At 40.2% G+C, this 21274-nt stretch overlaps 1 long non-coding RNA gene across 1 annotated transcript in view; it reads left to right on the top strand.

The window, feature by feature from the left end:
• Nucleotides 1-857: 857 nt before the first annotated feature.
• The window catches only part of LOC147247248 (uncharacterized), a 39433-nt gene continuing 19016 nt past the window's right edge, over nucleotides 858-21274 (top strand). Inside the window, exons 1-2 of the long non-coding RNA XR_015109364.1 lie at nucleotides 858-1067; nucleotides 1831-1947. This is a non-coding gene — a long non-coding RNA (uncharacterized LOC147247248). The remainder of the gene's footprint in view (nucleotides 1068-1830; nucleotides 1948-21274) is intronic.

The raw sequence follows: 21274 nt of genomic DNA, 5'->3' as shown, positions 1-21274 counted from the left end.
TTAAATGACGTTTTTTAGAAATTCTGCATGGAGATGAAGCTGAATTTCGGAAAGCTTCTTGAAGCTGGGTAGTTGTACAAGTACTCAGCGAGACAATTTCTCTATCGTTTCAACTATGAAACTACTTAACACAGTGAAATAAAATCCAGTATACATTCAAACAAAATTCCACTTAAAAAGTAAAAAAGATGAGTGTTATAAGCTTTGAAGTCATATTCGTGAAGGAAGCTGAAATCCTGAACTAACACCTGAGGGATGTGTATAAACTATTTTCTGTGTCGCAAATCCATCTTGAGTCATCACCCTTGCCCTGGATCACTCTGCTCCTACTTACTCCCAAATCCTCAGTCACACTAAGTACCAGAGCTCATGTAACTCACGCCAGCACAGATCTGCCTTCTCTCTTTAACACCTCTCCTGACCAGGCCAAGAGCTGAGCCAGCAGGGCTGCGCTGAAATCAAACCGCTTTTAATGTTGCAGAGTTTTCATCTGTCAAATTGAGGGTGCTGGTTGATAAATCATTTAGTAAATATTAGATTTATACCACTATCTTTGTATATGCACACCAGATTATTTTATAACCTCTTTCATTCCTCATTTAAAAATTCAAATATAAAAGACTAAAAAAATCACAAGTTACTCGTGACTACTTACTCTTCTTTCAAAGCAATCAATTACTTTAAAATATTAGTTATAGAATATCAATTACGCGTAGGAGGATAAATTATTAATCACACTACTTCAGTATAGCATAAAACCTCAGAAGTATAACTTGCTGTTAAAAAAAACGGAACATCGGTACACAAACTAATTGGTCCTGCTTCCTGTAACAGCTCTGATTGGTCGACAGGGTCACGTGATACAACACGTCGGCGTAATCAACGAACCGAGAAGTGAGGGGACTGTTTTACGGCCAATACAAAATTATTAAAACTCACAAAAGACGTTCATTGTCATTACGGATTTATATTGTACTAAGCCTTAGAGTCACTCGAGTTCCAGGCTGGTTCATTAAGCTTCTGAGAGGGATACATTCACTCCGGACCGGATGGAGAGCGGCGCAGCGGTAAGTTTCTTCCTGTAACGTTTTTTTTTTTTGGGGGGGGGGGGGGGGGTAAGTAAAACGGTTATTTTATTGCTAAATAAAACTCACGAATAACGAGCTGTAACAACATATTTTCTATCTTTTTTTGATATACATTGTCTAATGGTAACTGCTGGTCAGAAACTTAAACTGGACTCAAAGCTAGGTCTTACTCTAACATGACGTCATTAGTCAAACTGCTTCAACCATACAAAATCTCAGCTCATCCTCATTTAGTCGTACAAGTATTTTCTTGAAAAAAAAAAAACAGAACAGTGTTTTAATCACTGGGTTCAGTTCAACATAAGTCTCTTTGTGTGTGTGTGTGTGTGTGTGTGTGTGTGTGTGTGTGTGTGTGTGTGTGTGTGTGTGTGTGTGTGTGAAGTGACCATCTTAGTTGACATTTTTGAGTATAATCATGTTTGACAGCATGTTTTTATATCTTCATTTAAAGTTACAGTAGTCTATCGTATTTTCAAATACACAAATGTCCCTTACGTTAAAACATTTACCAAATCAGTTTAGACAATTCTCATTAAACTCATTGCTGCATTTTACAGTACAAGGAGTGTGTGACTGGTGATATTCCCACGCTGCTGGGGCAGTGCTCAGTGTGCAGATTTGTAACAGACCTCACTTGTTGTAATCCCTTCCTATTGCTCTGTAAATTTCAGTTAATGTTTTATTAGCCTTTTTCCTCTATCATGACTGATGTCTTCTATCATTTTTTTCTGCTGACCCACAGAGACACAATCCTTGAGTATATGTTTACCCGATACACTGCCTGGAATGATGGGACACAGAGCCAGACATACCCGTGTGAGCCACCACTACACTGACCCCTACAAAATACAAGATGGTGGTAAGCACTGCTACTGTGAGCGGAGATGGAAACGTTGATATTTCACACTGTCTTGAGTTCTTCTCACACCATACGAGGCCGAGCTGGCAGCCATGTTAGAGCTGCAACAGCGTCGGGAGATAAGTGCCATGACTCCGAGGTTTCATTACCTCCGGCACAGTTTAGCGCTGGACAGCAGTAGCTGTTAATGGCCTTTCTAACTAAAAGGGGTGATCCAGTCAGACAGCACTGAGCCTATAAAGCCAACATGGAAAGCATCTTGCTAAATAAAGATGCACCCTTAAAACACAAGGTGTCATTTTCAACACTCCACTTTCAGATAGCCTGCATTTGCGTCACTTTCCAGGAGTATTGTGTTCAATAGAAACACACAGTTATACAAGTTATTAATGTCTTGTTGAGAGGTAACACAATGCAAGTTTGACCTTGAGTTAGATAGTCAGAAGTTTGACCTTGAGTGTCACTATTCAGACCTGTGATGCTAACAGTTGCTTTCTTACACCTGCTAAGGAGGTTATGTGATTACTCTTAGTTGTTTGTTTGACTGTTGGCAGGTTATATAAAAACTCTGTCGCTGAGATTCAAGACATTTAGTGGAGGGGTGCAACATGGGCCAAAGAGAAACCCAATACATTTTGAGGCAGGTCGGATCAACATTGTAGATGTGGGATTTTTCTGCATTGAGTTCGGCCGAGTTCACCTTTGCTGAGTTAAATGCTCTCTGTGTGCCCTCTAGTGTTTGTACTGGGCTTTGCTGTTGTGCATTTATATATTTTTTTTTGTAAAGTACTTTGTTATATTGCATCGATGTAAAATCTGACAGTCAAATAATTTCACAGGGCTTATGTAATGCTCAAACCATTCATCCACTCTTCGGTAGTCAATGCTAACATCCGGAGCGTAAGATTTAAGCACCTGTCAACAGGTGTTGGCGATACTTTGAACTGACAGACGATGGAGACGGAAGTGCTGCACCATAGCTTTAAAATTTGCCTTAATAAAAGCTTTAAGAAGCTCGGTTCATCTGCACGCAGCCCGTTTCACACGATTTGCAAGAATTATTTGAATCTGCATTTAGTTGACCACTGTATAGATTCAAATGGAAAAAATAAATTTAAAATTGGATTTTGGGCCTTCAGAGATCAATTACCAGTAGTCAATTTCAGAGCTGTTTATCAGTGTTTCCAATTTGGATCTGTGTTATTTGCATTGTATTCAGATTACTACCCTGCATGTGTGTAAAGAAACGTGACATAATCTCATTGTTCTGCTTGAGTCACTTTGAGTCTGCAAAACGGTGTGTGTGTGTGTGTGTGTGTGTGTGTGTGTGTGTGTGTGTGTGTGTGTGTGTGTGTTTGACTGTTTGCAAATATATTCTCAACTGGGATGATGTCCAGTTTTTCCAGTCTCAAGCCACGATGTTCCATTAGTTTTAACAGCAGGTTAATGTGTGCTTGGCATTAAGGAAGAAAGACAATGAATATCCTCATTGTGCGAGCACCTCGGACACTGCTCTTACTGTTTAGTTTGAGATATTTAGGTAATCAGGTTTTTGCTTTGACTCAGGAGACGTTTTTTTAATCTGGCTCTATTTGTAGCCTTGAGTCTTAAACTGAGATGTTTAACAGGGCCCCAGGTTGCCCTTTGATAGGGCTTTCATTTATTATATGGTAAATTATGGGCTACTGTACTGTGTTTCCATGCTGTAAACCTGGGTATAAAAGGTCAAGGGGCTGTTTGAGCATGTCAAGTGGATTTGGCAGCACATAACAGACATCTTGTCTCTCTGATAGATAATAAAAGCAAACAAATTAAAATCCCTATGCAGCTCTCAAGACATTTTCACACGGATCACCCTGTTTATGGCAGCGCTGTTTGCCAAAACCCGCCTGTTGTCACGACATGTGTCACTGACCTTTTTTCTCTCCCAAATATAGTTTGTTATGTTGGCATCTTTGCACTTGTGAGAGGGCTGGTGCAACAGTGGCAGTGTTTACATCAGGAAAGGTCAAATGTATCCTTGAAGTAATCTCTCTGGATAGACACCGGTGCAGCTGGACTGACACATAATGAAGAGGCTCACATTTAATTGCACACTTCCAGAATGTTCAGTATCAGTTTATGGCATGTCATCCACTTTATATTTGCAAGTAAGAATTTAAGTATATTAGGCTACACTTGCTCCAAACCCTTATAAAACTTCAAAACAATTTCGCCCCAGTGCTAATGTGAACTTCCAACAGCGTATTTTCCCTTACAAGACACATACGGTCATGTGCCATTACCTTCATATGCCCTGTTAACTCACTGACAGTGGACCGCTGAGCCTGGTATCACCCTGTGCTATTCCAAGCTTCTTATATACAGTGATTTATGGTATACACACAGCACAGGAACATCATGTTAAAACACAGCATATTGAGCAGCGGCTAGAGAGTCAAGACTAGCTCACAGTGTTCAGCAGCCTTATCATTCCTTCACTAATCCTGCTTGTTCATCCCTGAACCCACTAACAGCAGAGTCGGGTTTCCAGAGCTCCTCAGTTTACTGCGTTGACAGCGGACAATCCTACAATACCGGTCGGCTCTTATTATCTTTATGAAGGTGATTTTCATGGACTTAAATGCACTTGTTGATTCAGTTGATACATGTAAAGTGCAGTATATTAACAACAGCCTCCCTGCATGAGGACTTTAGTTTATGTTCCGTTTTAATTCAAATGCAGAGGTATTGATTTACCTCAGTTGTACTGTACAAGGTTGTACTGAGAAGTATTCCAAATAAGTCTAGCAATATAGAATGCATATTGCTAAATGGAACAGACAAAGTATTAGGAAGACCAGTCAGTATATATTGTTTATTTATTGCAGGGCTGTTATATTGTACTGCATTCTTTTATGTCCAGATGCACCTAATAAATTGGTGAATGAAGGGTTGACCTCATATCGAATACATCTGGCACAAATGTCCACTATTCATTCTATAATTCTAATTTATTTTATAGCAGGTGTAGATTGTTTTTGTGAAACGAATTAGCTAGAAAACTAGCTAGGCTACATCTGTCATAGGTTTTTAGTAAAACAATGGATGTAAAGAAATCATAATTCTCTTTTAAATTCAAACATAAGTTTCATTCACTTACCTTTTAGTTAAACTTTTATTCATATCTCAGGCAAGTGCCACATCACTAAATTATGGTGCAAGTCTATCACAGGGGTTTAAACAATTTCTATTATTTTAAACATTAAGCCCTCAAAAATTCTCCTTTCTGAACATCCGACAGGGTGAAGTGTCCAGCTCCACCCCTGAAAAACGATTGGTCACCCTCCCAACAATTAACAAAAAAAACTTGCCCCTTTTTCACTGCTGGATAGATGTTTATCCGTTTGTTATCTTATGTTTTTATGGATATATCAAAGTTGGTAGAAAATTAAAAAATGCAAGTTGTGCCTTCAACCTAAAGTAGGTTGCCACCCTCATATAACCCGCAGCCACTGTTCCCCAACCTATTTAGAAAATCCTGCAACCACCGCTCATCCTACATGGTCTCTTGCTGCCCCCTAGAGTACTGCTACACCCGCTCCTGTCACACACACACACACACACACTCACACACACACACACACACACACACACACACACACACACACACACACACACACACACACACACACACAAAGATATTCCAGTCAAAGTAGGGTTCCAGACTACCGATTGATAATCCTAGTAAGACAGGACCATTCATCTCAGGTTGAGTCTACTTGTTTTCTTTTCTTAAAGACAAAATATACATTCGTACAAAGTTGCTATGTACATTTATGCAGGTCATAAAAGTATTAGATCTAGTGTCGGCTCCCTACTTCACCATTGTAACTCCTGAAAACATGACGGTGCCTGTGGTGTGGGGAGTCATCTCTCCCTGTGCATAGCTATGCGGTGATGTCTTCATCAACCAGGCATGTAGCGAGCTGCTTCCGTGATCCATTTAGTGTCGGCAAAAGTCCTGCACGTCCCCTCAGGTAAGCCTCTGTCAGACTCCAGACTGATAAAGCAATATGAAGAATAACAAAGCGGAAGACATATCACATAGTTCCTCCTGGAGGCAATGGGGCAGTTTGTTTTTCCTTGAGACCTGTCAAAATTCTGAAGAAGGGCTTAAAGAGGGGAATAACCCCGAGAGATGAGCAAAAAACGTAACAGAAACCAGACGTTCACTCTTACAACTTTTCAGTGGAACTATGTACAGTATGTTCTTCTTCTAAAGCCGAATATTAATCATGTCAGGTTGATGTGTTTACAGATATAAGATAGAGTGAAATATATCTATGTGTGTCAAACTTTCTACTAATATGGCTTTTTATCAGATGGCAACTTTTGGCATGATAATGATCTTGGGATGGTGTTGAAAGGAGTACTGTAGGCCTCTTTTTTTTCTGACTGGCTGCTGAGTGACCATCCAGGGTGGGCAAAGTGTCAGACGGCCTCTCGGGTCCTCGGGCCATCTGTTTGGGGTCCTACTTTAGCAGGGGAGATGTGTGGCCGTTTTCTGCTTAATTAGGTCCAGTAAACAGGCACTCATCAGAAAGCAGCTGCTAACATCCCCATTAGGACTCAAACACACGGATACACGTACACACACGTAAGGTCACAAAAACAGACGTGCCACAGAGATAAAAATCACACATCAGCAATGGTGATGATTACGGTCAGTGCACTGTCTCACCTTCACCACTTCTTCCACGTAGATTTAAAAGGGAGTGACAAAAGAGATGTTTTGGCATTCTGTTGTGTGTTATCCTAGCGTGCTGTGTGGCGTTTGCACGTGTGTGTTAAGATGGAATAGTTGCACATTATCAGCTCCAAAGAATCACAGGGAGCACAAGAGTGCAAACAATCAAACGCCTAATAGCACATTTATGGAGCTGTGCAGATTGCCTCCTTAAAACAAAACAAGCTGCATTTCCACACCTCACACCCAACCACCTTGTTTGTGATTTCACACAACAAAGTTGTAAACTTGCAGGAAATATAGTTAACCACACTGGACGTTTGCCAAATTTCCATAGGGCATTAGCAACCAACTGGTGCAGGCTCATTAAAGAGCAGAGAAACCTATAACCATTAAAAGGCCATTAGGCAGCATGTAATTTTGTGGAACTAAATGGCGGAGAGTAATCAAAAGCACATGAAGCCCAGCTGGGCAACTGGGCAAACTGTTTCGATTAGGGGAGAATCCATCATTGACAATGGCAGCTTTTTGGGGGGTCAATTTTCCTGTGCACTCAATTCTCTCTCTCTTCTCTCTCTCTCTCTCTCTCTCTCTCTCTCTCTCTGCTGTTTTTCATGCTCTTTTTGTTGATTTGCAGTTGAGCTGGAAATGAACATACAAAATGTGTACGTATGCACCTGTATTACTAAGGATAATCACAAAATTAGGCTGAAATTCCACCTGCCTCTATAATAATTTACAATATATTTGCAAAACTCAAACTGCCCTGTCCCTTAACAACTAATACAGTATTCCCATTGAGCCCAGTCTCACTGCAGTTTGTGCAATAGTCACTGAATTTAATGTAGTTATTTGTAAACTGGACAATTTAAAGTTGCTTCTTTTTTTGTGTGATTTTCTAAGTCGTGCCTTTCAGTTGTAAGTTTATTTCATGCCTGAACTACCTCCCTGGTTCAACAACATCACATGACGGGCGATGCTTACTATTGGTAAAACATGAAGGAGTCCAGACTCAGGGGTCAGACTCGAAGGGCTTTGCCTGTAGAGACAAGAAGAATCTGTTGCTGGAAGTGGGTGGAAACAATTACAAAGAACCAAAGACTTTAGGGCGGCACGTCAATGATGTGCAGCAGTCGTGTACATACACGTTTGTGGCGAAGCACAGTCACTTCAAAATGAAAATCTGAATAAGTTTAAACACTCTAAAAAGCTCTATCCATGTTACAAATTGTTTTGCTTGTCTCACTGTGGAGGACACCTGGGGGTGTGCATCTTTTCTTGTAAGGTTGTAAGAGGTGTGGCAGGCAGAGATTTGCAGCGTCCAGTATTATGAGACTAAGATTGGGGTAGTTGTTGAATCCATCACACATCAAGTCAGCATGTTTTACCTTAACTTTGTTGAAAATACTGTTTTACTTCAACGATTTTAATCTCAAGAAGCTGTTTTCATTGACAATACAGTTTTCTGACCTACAGAACGACATTAACCATTATATCTTGCATTGGTGTCCTGTGTCTTCATCAGTGCTGACCATTGGCTGAACATGCTGCACTGACAAAGCTTTATCACTCGCTTCGTTTAGGCCTCTGGTAAATGCAGTTTGGAGAAAGGCAACTACCCTGGGCCTCGTAAAATTTAGTGTCAAATTCTCAAACTGGCTCCCTGTAGTGGTAAATGGTATCCAAGTGTAAGTTTATCACGTGTAAAATGTCATTAGGCGAGTCCAGGCACATATTTCTCAGGCTGCTCTGGCTGTCGAGGCCACTGTGGCAGGCCAGACTCTGATTGAAATGGAATTAGGTGCAGTTGGACTGAACACGCCTTTCACAGGGTTAAATCAAGACCCCGACTCAGGTTAACAGTTTTCACACTTGGACTACATGTGCAACATTTATCCTTTTTATATTCATTCTTAAGTAAAGGTTTGGCCGATAAACAGAAGGTTGATGAGACAGTTTAAAGCACATTCCTGCTTCACAAGAGCCAGACAAAAGAAAAACTCACTCTGACTAAAAGGCCAATCTTGATTCGTTTCTGAAAAACTAACAAAGCAAACTTGGAACCAATGAAGCTTGTATGTATCCATGATGGCTTCACTTCATGCTGGCATCATCAAAGATTGCTTCTCTAAGTTTGGATCTTTCAGATCTGACATTTCAATTTGATTTTATGGGATTACATTTCAAAGTACAATTTCAATTCTGAAAAACTCACAATTTTTAAATTTCTGATTGATTTAGAGTGGAAAATGTGGAGTTATTATATTCCAAAAAGTTAAACCTAAGACAAAAGGTAGATTAATTGATGCCAAACGTCCTTTGCAATACAAAACGAAACAAAATGAAACCGTCTCTGCTTGTGAGCGAATAGCAGAACGAGGGGAGGCAGAATACTCCACTGTGTTATTAATGTGACGTCTCCCGCGGAGGCGAGCTGCCCCCCTGCTGCACCGTTGGCTCCGGGGAAAGCCAACGCTGTCCAAGAACCTGAAGACGTGCAGGGTTTTTGAGGCGAAACAGGCAAAGCAAGACGTCATTTTCTTTATGTCAGAGATGGTGTAGGTTGTTTAAGATCTGCAGTTGTAGTCAGCCACCCTGGATTGTCACTGTTGGAATTAACAATATACTTCACACTTATGTAGCAAAGTTCAAATTTTTAGGTCATTACATTACATTTTTTTATTTGAATTTTTTTTAAAGATGAATTACAGGATAATTCCTGCACTACCTTTTCCAAAAGACTGAGTTGCGAAATGGGTCATGGACCATTTTCCAATTGCCAGTTGGCAGAGTACGCAGGCAAGCTATGATATGTGACTTCATTTTCCTTAATCATGTGGAAAGGCATTATGTTTTGCTATATACCAGTCTTTTCGGCTCAGATGCTGTAATACAGGCTGAAAGAGGCACAAAAGCATTGACTGAGAGTAAATTTCAGGAGGGAAATGATAAATTTAAGGTTTTTTGAACTTGCTATGGCCTATTTTTGACACTCCCATTAATTGATTTATATCATGTTTATATGTTTAGCAGAGTTTCCTCTCTCCCACAATATGAAAGCGACAGTTGAAGTCATTACAGTCTTAGAATGATAAGTTTGAAGCTGAACCCTTGTCACATATAAAGTAAGCAGTTAGTATCACTATGGCAACCTCAAACTCCAGTTGAAGCTTCCCAGCTTCTTTCAGGTCAGCTGATTAGACTGCTTTTCTGATTTCTATGGTGTTTACAAAACAGTTGACTGACATTTCTGTCAATTTATCTCATCTCTTAACTAAGATTATTAATTTAACACATTGATCATTTGTGTATGATTTTGAGTAATGAGCTGGAGTAACAACAGTTGAAAGCTTTCACTTGTGCTTGACCATTATTTCAACATATTGTCACCATCAGACACAAGTTACTATTAGTGTGTGTGTGTGTGTGTGTGTGTGTGTGTCTGTGTGTTGTAGAGAATAAAAGATGCTCTGTACACTCTGCAGAAAGCAGATTTTTAAGATTGAGCATGATAACCAGATCATGACATTCAAGAAAGGGGGATGAAGAAAGCAAATGATTTAATATGTCAGTGGTTGAAGGTAGGAGTGAGAAGGAAAATGCAGGGTTTCTTCTTTCAGCACCTCATTTACTCCTGCTACACATCTGTCCGTTTAACCAGGGGCAGCACATAGGAAACATCAGGGCTTCACACACTGGCCATTCTTCATATTAAAACTCTATGAAGGCCATGGTGGATGCAGGGGAATCCCAAACCCGGGAGGAATGTCTAATATGAAGGAACAGAAGATGTGTTTAGTTTACTTTGCTCATTGTTGATTTGTTGTATTTCTGTTGTCTGGCTTTATGAAAACTAGCTTTACTCTTCACGTTTAGACTCAATGCAGGTCATTTCAAAGGAGATATCAGATGACTAAAATGTAAATGCATTTGTTGTGGTAATTTAAGTACATTTGCACGACACTTAATATCAAAGAGTGCTTGGGACCATTTGCAGAAATGCTAATTTATTCCAACAGCTTTATTTGTTCATTTTGTAGAGGGCAAGTCTTGCAAATCGAACTTAATTTAGTTGATTTCATTTATTTTACAGCATTTCATTGACACCAAGCCAAAAATTTAATGTGCAGGCCAGTTAATGTGGCCAATGAAGGAGAGAAAGTGAGTTTTTGGCTCGTAAAGGTGCTGCATGCCTTTGCAAAGGAAAGTTGGAGAACACAATTCATTGCCATCCACTTTATAACCTTCAAGAGTTACAGAAAAAGTGATTGGTTCAGTCAAATGCTCTACTGCTATTACATGTGCTGCAATGATGCATGCACTTGAGTTCTTTTAACAATGCAAAATAACTGAGAAAAAGGTTGTATGTTAGAATCAAGCTTAAGTGTATATTTAAGTACATCTTTGTTTTCTACATTTGTGTGGCTTCAGAATTAAAAAGGCTGCTGTTACGTGCTCTGATGTTGAATGCAATATAACATTATATTACTACCAACAGTATGCGGGGGGAAGAAAAATTAGCCTGTTTTCACACTGACACCAGGCGAAGGTTTACAACATACAGTATGTCACAGTGACACTCCCAAACTGCAGGGCCAAAATGAAACCAGCCTTTTCAGCTACCATCTGACACATTTCAATGTCATCATCTTAGTTATTTATCTGGCACACAGTCATAAATACGATAAATGACCTTACTGCATCCTTCAAAATATGTGCATCCCTATTTTTTTTGCTCCCTTCCAAAACAAAGGCATGTGCTCTGAGGTAATGATCATGATTCTGGTAAGCAGAAAGAGAGACAAAAACTGCAACTAATTTAAAATCTGAAATATAACATTTTATCATGTCCTTTATTTAAATATTGACTGCATTCATTTTTGTTTATGTTTGCAGACTTCCAATAATCCTGAAAGTGATAATCATATGTGGTGTCTTATTTGGCCACTCCTCACACAGTATGTCCTTTACCAGGTTCAGTAATCTTTCGGGAGTAGCGGAGGTTTATATGGCTGCCGGGTACAATCAAGTGATGCAACTCATATAACTCTGATGAAAAGACCGTGGCTGCCCCCAATCTGAGAGTCAACTCATTATTTCACATGTTCCACAGGTAATAAATAGTGGGGAGTCAGGTGAAAACGGCAGCTCTGAGCTCATTAAGGACTTGCTGGTACAGAGATTTTGGCACTTCAGACTGTATCTGCCCATTTGATGTCGGGAAGGAACGTGGTTAGTTTCATTAATTCCAAGTCGAGGAACAGAGAACCTTCATAGAGGTGGATGAGTCAAAGCAAACCGGTGTGGAATTAAGCATGACTCCTCTCACAGGCAGCCAATTAAAATGAGCGTGTTAGCTGCAGGACGGGTCATCACAGCGCTGCCGCTAGTGTTAGCATACATGTTGCTGTAATTAACTTGAATATCATTAGGACAACAGATAACCTAATTGTGACTATTCAGGCTTCTGTGTGGGGGAAAAAGGGTTACGATGCAAATTCTGACATTATTTTTCATAAAGAAAAAGATTTCTATTTCTCATATTTCCACCACTTAAACTCAGTGTGGGCTGTATTCAGAACAAGGCAAATTACAATTAATTTATTTTTTTAATCAGAACCTGTCAGTATACCTGTCATGTCGCTGTCTATGTACCTGAGTGCATCACTTGCATCTCATAACAAACACAAACTAATTATTTTGGAATTATTTTATCTTAAAATATTTGTGAAACAACAAATTTTATTTTCACTGTGGTTTTATTCAATATTAATGAAAAAATAAAGAAGAATAAAATAAATAACGATATATAATAAAAACATGAAATATTTCCAATCTTACTTGAAGAAGGAATTGAACTAAACAATCTTTCCACTATTTAACCTTCTTCAGTATCATGAATGCCTGTCAGGTTTACTGATTTATGTTGAATCAGTTGTATTATTGGTCTGCTGTCAAAGATTATGGGATGTTGTCATTTTATTGATGATGTTCAAGGATAAATTTCTCAGTTTGAGAATGGAAAAACTAAAGGCTTTTCATATTTCACCATTTAGACTCACTGTGGAAATTTCATATGCTGGAACAACTCGATCCGTCTTCTCGTACTCCCTTCTTCTTCCTCCTCCTCCTCCTCCTCAACAATGTCTGACCGGTGTGTCCCTTGGCTGAATCAGGCACTTAAGCCCCTGACTAGTCTGATTTACAAGGATGAAGAAGGGGAGTTAACACGTTAGACGATGAACTACAGCTACGCTAGCTTTCAGCGCTGTCCTCACTGTAATAGTATTTTACCGCCGCCCAACAAATCTACTGCTGCGTCTAGCTTTGAGCTTGACATTTGCAGGAGTCTGTAGCCAAAGACAGAATCAAGCCAATGAAGTCCTGGTGTCCCACACAACCACAGGCAGCCGCTGCAGACACAACTAACAGCAGGGAGGCCCAGCAAATAATTCACATCGGACATGACAGGGATCTCTGATGTTGATTATATTTAAGTCATGCCAGATATCCAGCTGCATCTGAATTAATGTCATATTACAGATGCTTGTTGTCCTTGATGCAGTTTCAGTTCTTAATTAGTTTAGGTACTCTAAAGAGGATTCACTGTAAAAATCACTGACTTATAACTGGAGTTAGACGAAAGGAGAGCATCACAACACTTTTAATGATAGATTCTTAAGCCTTATTGGCAAAAGTGATGCTTGTGCAAAATGAGGTGCAATTCAATATAAAGGTTGTGTACACAAAAGTACTTCATGCACACCTCAGTCTGCAAGAAATATAGTGGAAATATTGGAGTATTCCTCTCTTGAGTCTTTCCAGCATCACCCTCTTGTCTCTCCTTCCATCTTCCCGACCTCACCCGGTGATGAATGGGTGGATACTGGATGGCCCTGCTATGTACCCATACTCACACTCACTACATCATATCTGGAGCTAAGAACACAGTAACCCAATATCTGGAGTTTCCCCTTGGTTTCCCACAGACCCCTTAAGTCCACTTGTGGCTTGGGGCCCATGATTCACTGAGGACAGGAAAGGCTGAGTGGAGACTTGTAATCCATTACTCCGGGAGACAGAAGAGGGTAGAAGGGAAAAGAAGGTGTGGGGGTGGGAGAAGAGTGGATAAGAGATTTGTGAAGAAGAGGAGGGGGTATGCTAGCCTCTTAACAGTTCATAACAGGATTTCCACAAGTGGGGATGCTGCGGTAAGGTAGGGTGCAGCAGAATGAAAGGTCTTCATCTATTTAAAAGAATTGTTTCTTGGGACATGGAGTTGTACAGTCAGTCATCCAAGGTGTAATTTAAGTGTGAAAGGACACCAGAATCTGCAACAACCAGTGTGGTACCATCTTGGAGTGTAGGGTTGTCCTTGGCGTCTCCAGCAGATTTGAAGAGGAAGTTCATTTTTTACAACCTGGGCCCATCTTCCAAACTATGTTCCATTATGTTGCCAGACAATTATAATAACAATCTGAGCCTGTCAGAGTGAAAAAAATTAACCTTTCATGGTCATGTCTGACTAGTCAGTTGCCCCGTTAGATGAGCTTATAGTGTGCTCTGAGGCTGCAAGCAGCTCTGCCCTTGTTCCAAGGGATTCCAAATAAAGTTTATTTCCATCGCTGAATTCAACAAAAAAATGTTGGTAAAATAGGGTCCAAGTCACAAAAAAGAAGTTCTCCTTAAAGCATCAACTCAAACATCACAGTCAAGAAGACAGAGCCGAGAAGTGGCAAATATGAGTGGGGGGAAAATACCTGTTATCATGTCAAGTGTGAGTAACCGAGGCCATCTTGTCGCCATCTTTGTTTGCATCTGTTGCTAGCCTTTTTTCCTCAGAGCTTGTTGTACTCGTAGAACGAAGAAAGTAAGACATGACTTATCTTTATGAGCAAAAATCAATTTAATAATCTTACCTTCAAGAGGGTGCCAGTATTTGTCTCTTCTTGTGTCTGTGGTAATGGGATTCAGGCTTTTTGAAGCACGTTATTACATCCTTCCAACTAGTTGCATATGCGCGGATAGTAAGCGTGGTTATTTACCATGTATACATCTGTAGAACTACTCTGCAAATCCTGGAGGTTCATCTTGCACTGTCGCGGAAGACACGGCTCTATCTAAGAAATTCTCAACTTTTTTTAAACACTTTTGCAGTTGTCATCACTGAGTGTCTCTCCTACACCTCCTCACTTCCTGCTCCTGATAAATAGTTGTTTTATTTCAACACGGAATATAAAGACACAACTTTATATTGCCTTGTGGTTGAAATTATGCTTGCCTGAAATATCTGTGCTGTTTTCATTACGTCTACCATTTATGTTTGTTTGCTTCATTTTTCACCACCTGCTCACTGGATCTCTTGCCAACTGCCTACTAAGCGAAAGATCTATACCCATCCTTTTAACCTTCCAGCCAAGCCAGTTGTTCCTAAAGTAGAAAACTCTGTGGTGAGCTGTACCAAACACTCTTTTTCAGTTGAGTTCACTAATTAGAATTTATCATCTTCTGTCTATATTCACAGGGTCACACAACAGTCCCTGCATTTTGGTCATAAGGAATACTGTCAACTGAAAAAAGGGTTTAGATGAATAAGTAGGCTACAAAATAGTGCATTTTTTTGTACTTTAAACTGGATTTTGTGTGCTGTCTCCTGCCAACAGTAAAGGTTGGTCCCCTTTAATCATGATCTAAACATTCCCAAACCTTTACCAAGCTATTAGTGTAACCTTGACCATACCATAACTATACGATGCATGCCACCCTTCCATGCATGACCACACATTAAACCACCTCTAAAACCCTTAACGGATAAGCGGTATAGAATATGGATGGATGGATGGATGGATGGATGGATGGATGGACGGACATTAAATCACACGCTGCTCTCCCACATCATACATATAAACTGAGCCATTTGAATTCTAATCAGGTTAAAATGTCTAATGAGGAGGACCTGCAGTTAGGAATAAGATCAAGTGTCCTTAGATAACCAGAGAAAAACCACTGCGCTGCCACTTGCCTCCTCTCCAAAGGTTCCCTGCTGCTCCACAGTGAGCTGTCTGCTTTTATTTATATCGACAGTGAGGAGAGGTGCAGAAAGCTGAGATGATGAGGGGGACGGATACCAACCACCTACCCACTCGACACACACCAGGATACGGCACTCCAGAGACTCACTGCACCTGCTGTGGCCCCTGGCATGCAAAGCTCGTCTCCACAAACACCTCATACATTATAGACACCCTCATGCATATGTACACACCAGCTCTAGTTTATCATTTGGTTTCTTTACTTATTGTGTCGTCAGTGTCTTAGTTGCTCAGTTTGTTTAGAAGCTTCCAAGCTTTGGAAGAGCAAAACTTTTATTGCTGTCAACTGGTTTTTGTTTTAAGTCAGAACATTTCCTTGAGGAAAAAAAACTGACTGAAATGTAGAGCAGCTGTGATACACTGAAGTAGCGGGTGTCCGGTGAGGAAATGGCTATTAGGGGATGTGGTTATGCAATTCCTTATGTCCTATCACATGTATAATATTACAGTGTCAGATGTTCATATTAAACGTGACCAAAGTTTCAAATAATAATGTAAACCCTGTAAGCTAAACGCTCAGGGCCTGACGAAGAACCTAAGTACAGAAATGCTTCATCTCAGCGGGCTTCCAATCAGACGAAAGCGGGCTTTTTGGGAGGGGGTGCTTAAAGAGACAGAAATTAAGAGATGTTTCATGACATGTTGATTCAGTAAAGTAAGGAAAATATCAACGATGAAACTTATGTCATGAAACCAGGTGTAATGAAACACGCCTCTTGCTGTTAAGCCTGGTGTTTGTTGGAAAAAAAACTGTTGTGTGTTGTTGTTAAACCATTTATTTACAAAAGCATGGGGTCATTTCACAAATTTTATGGCCTCTACAGAGAATGAAATTCGCTGTCAGACACAATCAGGTTGTACAGTTGTAGTATAAGTTAGTAATCTCACATGAATTGGCCCGGGGCTTTTATTCAGGTACAATATAATCAGGCATAGATATCTTTTTTTTGTTCTTGTTGTTCCAGCAGCAGGAAGTTCGCTGGTACATGTTACAAGCTCTGCATCCAAACGATGCAGGAAAGGTCGTGATTGTCATCGCTCCTCTAATGCTGACAGTCTGATCTCAAATCTTAACATTCAGATGCTGCCACATCCTATTTAGATCCACTGCTGTCATTAAACTAGTCGACTACTCCACACGTTCAAAGCAAAGACCAAATGGACTCAGATAAGAATCTATTTCCATATGCTGGATTTGGTTACACACTGATTTTGTTCTCCAGTGTTTTTCCTTGGTATGCATTCATTTATACTTTTGTGGTATACACTGGAAATTGTTATTAAGGCCTGGAAAGCAGCACTCGTGTGCAGGGTTGGACCGAGTCATACTGGAGGTACTCTGTTTGTTAGGATGTGGGGGGGTGGTATTTATTTGTCAAACGTGGTTATTACATCTGTCAGGCCCCCTTGAGAAAACCCAAGCTTTTCAATCATTGATGACAATGTAACAGTCAAAGTGTTTTCTTTGCCAATTTGAGCCTCAGAAAAGTCAAACAATAAACGGGCCACTCAGAAAGCTAATATTTTCCAAATCCGATATTTATTTAAAAGATAACATTGGACGAGCTACAGATGATTTGTGTGATCAAAAAGTGCTTTTTCGCCGTTCAACCCTCAATCCTTTCAACTCAGGCCGCGTTCAAATAAATATGGAAAACGGCCTGAAGTTTAAAATCACACACAGATGATGAAGGCCTATGTGAGTAGTCAAACACACTGTGAGAGCTCATGTGGTTGCTGCAGGAATATAAATGGAGTTTTTAATTGTTTCTGACTCGGGTCTGTGGGCTGGGTTTGGGTAAAGCCAATTAGGAGAGTAGAGGAAACAGTGAAGGATTGTCTGCACCCCAAAAAAAAAAAACGTATAAAAGGCCATGACTTTCTGGTACTCTTGCAGACAGTGCATGCAGTTGTGGGTTATTGTGCACATTCATGTTGAGTGCCGGAGTGTACTCTGTGTTTGCATCCATACGCGTGCATGTGAGTGCTTTTCCATTTTTGTGTGTGTGAGAGTTCCGAAGAAGAAAATGTCATGTGGCATATCTGATTACATCTTGCAATGTTTTTTTTTTTTTTTCTTTGCTCAGTATTGAGCTCTTTTCCCCCTGACACTGAAAGCCCTGTCCACTGCAGAAGTATCTGGAGATCGAAATCAGACCCAGAACTCTGGTCAGACTTGGAACCGAAACAGAGAGAAAAGCCACGCCGCGAAAACCAGCTCTTCTGCTTTATGTGACTTGTGTGGTGATTGAATTTCACCCATTGTTTTGCACAGTCAAAACAGTGTTTCAGGATGAAGAGAGAAGTGGTTAGTAAAATTTATGGAGCAGTTCACCAATGTGAAACTTGAGTTGTGTTTCTCTTGCACCATGTGTGTCACTGGTGGAAACTATGTCACTTAGACCAGTATCCCTGTTTTTTTTGCTGTACTTGGAATTTAAATACTTCACAATCTGGAGTAAACCATTTGAGAGTCACACAGTCATTGGTAGAGAAAATAAAGGAGTGTTTCCCCCATCAACAGCAAAACCTCAAGTGGTTCAAGTTCTGTTGTGAAGCTCCAACTATTCATAGCCTACTTCTCCCAGAAAATATGTGAAGTTGCCACAACTTCCTTAATACTGTACATCATGGTGGTGGCACACAGTGTATTAAGATTAAATGCAAGGCTTTGAAGTGGGAACCAGGCTTTCAAGTGCTGTTTTCCTAATTTTAATTAAGTGTGTTGTCAGCCTCAGCTGAAAGCTGGCCCGTGAATCAGTTCTGAAAGAACCAGGAAGCTCGTTGCAAAGTTATTATCACTGTTGTTGCTGTGCTGTGGGCAGAGTGAGACAGCCGGTTGTGCGGGGTTGCCTCAAGGTTCTAGGCAGTTAGAGAGCGTAACACTGTGGTAAATGAAAAAATAAAACTGAAATAAAGTTTGCTCAAAAAAACAAACAAAAAACGCTGCCAGAAGCTTTTGAACCAGGAACCCATAACAAAAGGATTTTTTTTTACTTTTATTGGTTCCCTGGTGCTGGTACCTCATTTTAACAGATGTCATGAGAAAATATGGTGTTAAGAGGTATTTTATTTTGTATTCATTTATTTCTGTCAACTTAGTTTGAACTTTCTCTTTAAACTAATTATTTATGACCAAAAAATACACAACAGTACATTTTCGCTATCACTCTTACAAGTTGTGAAGTCACGTTATCACGTAGAGTAAATCCTGAGTAATTTAAGAATGTTGCTCCATCACAGATTCTGTGGACTTATCAGTACACAGGTGGATAAACTTCTATTTATACTTCATATATTTACAATGCAGCATTGTTATAAATAATGAGGTCCCTGAGGTTGGAATGCTGACTTGGAGCTTGTTGTTACTCGCAGCCATACCCAGCTCCCTGGTGGCCTTTAGACTCCGAAAGAGAGCTTCTCATTTCACCGGTGCTTCTCAAAAAGCATATTATCCTGATGTGATTTGTATACCTGCATACCTACATACTTTACCGCACCTTTGCAGACATACACACACTGCATTTCTCTATACCAGAGTGTTGACAATGTCGACTGTTTATGTGTACATGTCTGCTCGCTGTAATGTCCGTGCTTGTTTTTATGCCTGAGGGTGTGAGTGAGTGTGTCAGTGTGTTTGCAGTGCACATATTTACATATAAGTGTGCGTGCGTGCGTGCGTGCGTGCGTGCGTGCGTGATGAGGCAGATGACCTGATTGGTGGTCAGGGTGGCCAGCTGGTGAGGGCTAGTGTTTCCTCTGGCATGAAAACGCCGGGCTTGGATGATCAGGGAAAGCAGGAGCGGGGGATGTGAGTGTGTTTGTGTATAGAGTGGCAGCAGGAGCACAGAAACAGTAATTTTCTAGTGCTTACATTTATGCCTTTTGCTGACGCTTTTACCCCGAGCAGCACTGAGTGAAGCTTCAATTCCAGGATCAACATCATTATAATCAACCGACAGTAAGGAGCTCCATATGTGTGTGTAGGGTGTTTTCATAAAGTACATTATTACTATATCCGTATGGAGCCAGATACACACACATCTCACAGATGCATAAATGGACTGAATGAAAATATGCCGAGTTGTATGATTTCTGTAATTTTGTGTGTGTGTTCCAGATAGGAAATTTCATTGCATTATACATTTCAAGAATATTGAAGAGTATTTTCCAATTTGCACGGCAGCAGTTGGGTTTTTCTTTAGAAACCCAAACAGAATAAACGTCTAAATCAGGCGCATACTTGCAGGTCACTATGGCAGCTTCATGATATTGAGCCACAGTAGGATCTTTGATTCATGATTTATGCACATACGACGAACACACAACTGCAACCAAGTACGTACTACTACGCACGCATACATACATGCATACATGCTAGGGGTGTGACACTGCATTCTCCATGTCAACAGCAGAGGACTGAAACCTTTTTTAACTTAACTATTTTCCAACATGGCCTATTCAACATGTTCAAGAAGAATGCAGACAATATCACATGTGCAGTGAGTTTGCCTTCAAAATCAAAGCAGTAACACTTTTTTATGTTGATGGAAAATTCTGATTGGTAGTCAGGCCTTGTTGCTAGCTTATTAGCAGCTAAGCTAACATCACTCCATCTCTCTTTGTGTTTTGTGATTCACATTCATACTTCCTACCCGCCACTCTTCTCACCGAAGCCAGAGGCGTGATGTGTTTGCGTTGTCTGGTTACATTTAACACGTGTACTCCTACTTTTTATTTTAAGCCCAACAATTCATCCTTCAATGCCTCCAACATGTCGACACACAAAAACTTCTGTTGTTTAAATCCATAATCAGTGTGGATTTTAAGAAAAGCAGAATTTGGACAACCAAATAGTGAAACCTGATTTGTTGCAGTCATTGAAGCTTCTTTGATTTTGATTCATGTTGTTTAACAGTTTCGTAGGTTTGAACATTTTTCTCCTACTTGGATAGATCTCTCATATTAATGTGAATATTTCTACTTTCTGGATTTTTTTTTTTTTTATAAAACCACTTCATCCATAGTACTGTGTATAATTCCTGTGGTTTAATCTTGTTTGGTCTTCCACCAAAAGTTAAAAAGAAACCTAAAGTACACATTTGCATGTACGCCCTCAAGGCCGTGGATACACAACCACTCTACTGTTTTTCTCAGTTTAGCTTTCTCTGTCTCAACTCACATTTCCAGCTGAGGGTCACCCCCAGCCCTCCCCTCCCCTCGCTTCCACTTGTGCATCTGGCCGCAGGCTCATTCTGGTCTGACTCTGGGCGAGCCAGGTCTGCCTGGAGAATAAATGCCTCTGCTCACCTGACACACTGGTATGATGAGACAAGAGTGGCAAAGGAAAGAGACGCGACGTAGACAGTAGACACAATAATTAGTCTCATTAGTTTTAAAGCATTTGTATAATCCATTTAAAAAAAATGAACAATTGGAAGAGGAATTCCTTCAGTTTGAATAGAGCCTTCACACTGGTCAGCGCCTGGGCCATAATAAACAAGAA

The sequence above is a fragment of the Aulostomus chinensis genome, chromosome 16 (genome assembly GCF_037954235.1).
Source record: "Aulostomus chinensis isolate RoL2024-O1b breed Wild chromosome 16, RoL_Achi_v1.0, whole genome shotgun sequence".
In the NCBI taxonomy this organism is placed as follows: Eukaryota; Metazoa; Chordata; class Actinopteri; order Syngnathiformes; family Aulostomidae; genus Aulostomus; species Aulostomus chinensis.
This window is presented reverse-complemented; position numbering and strand designations above follow the sequence as displayed.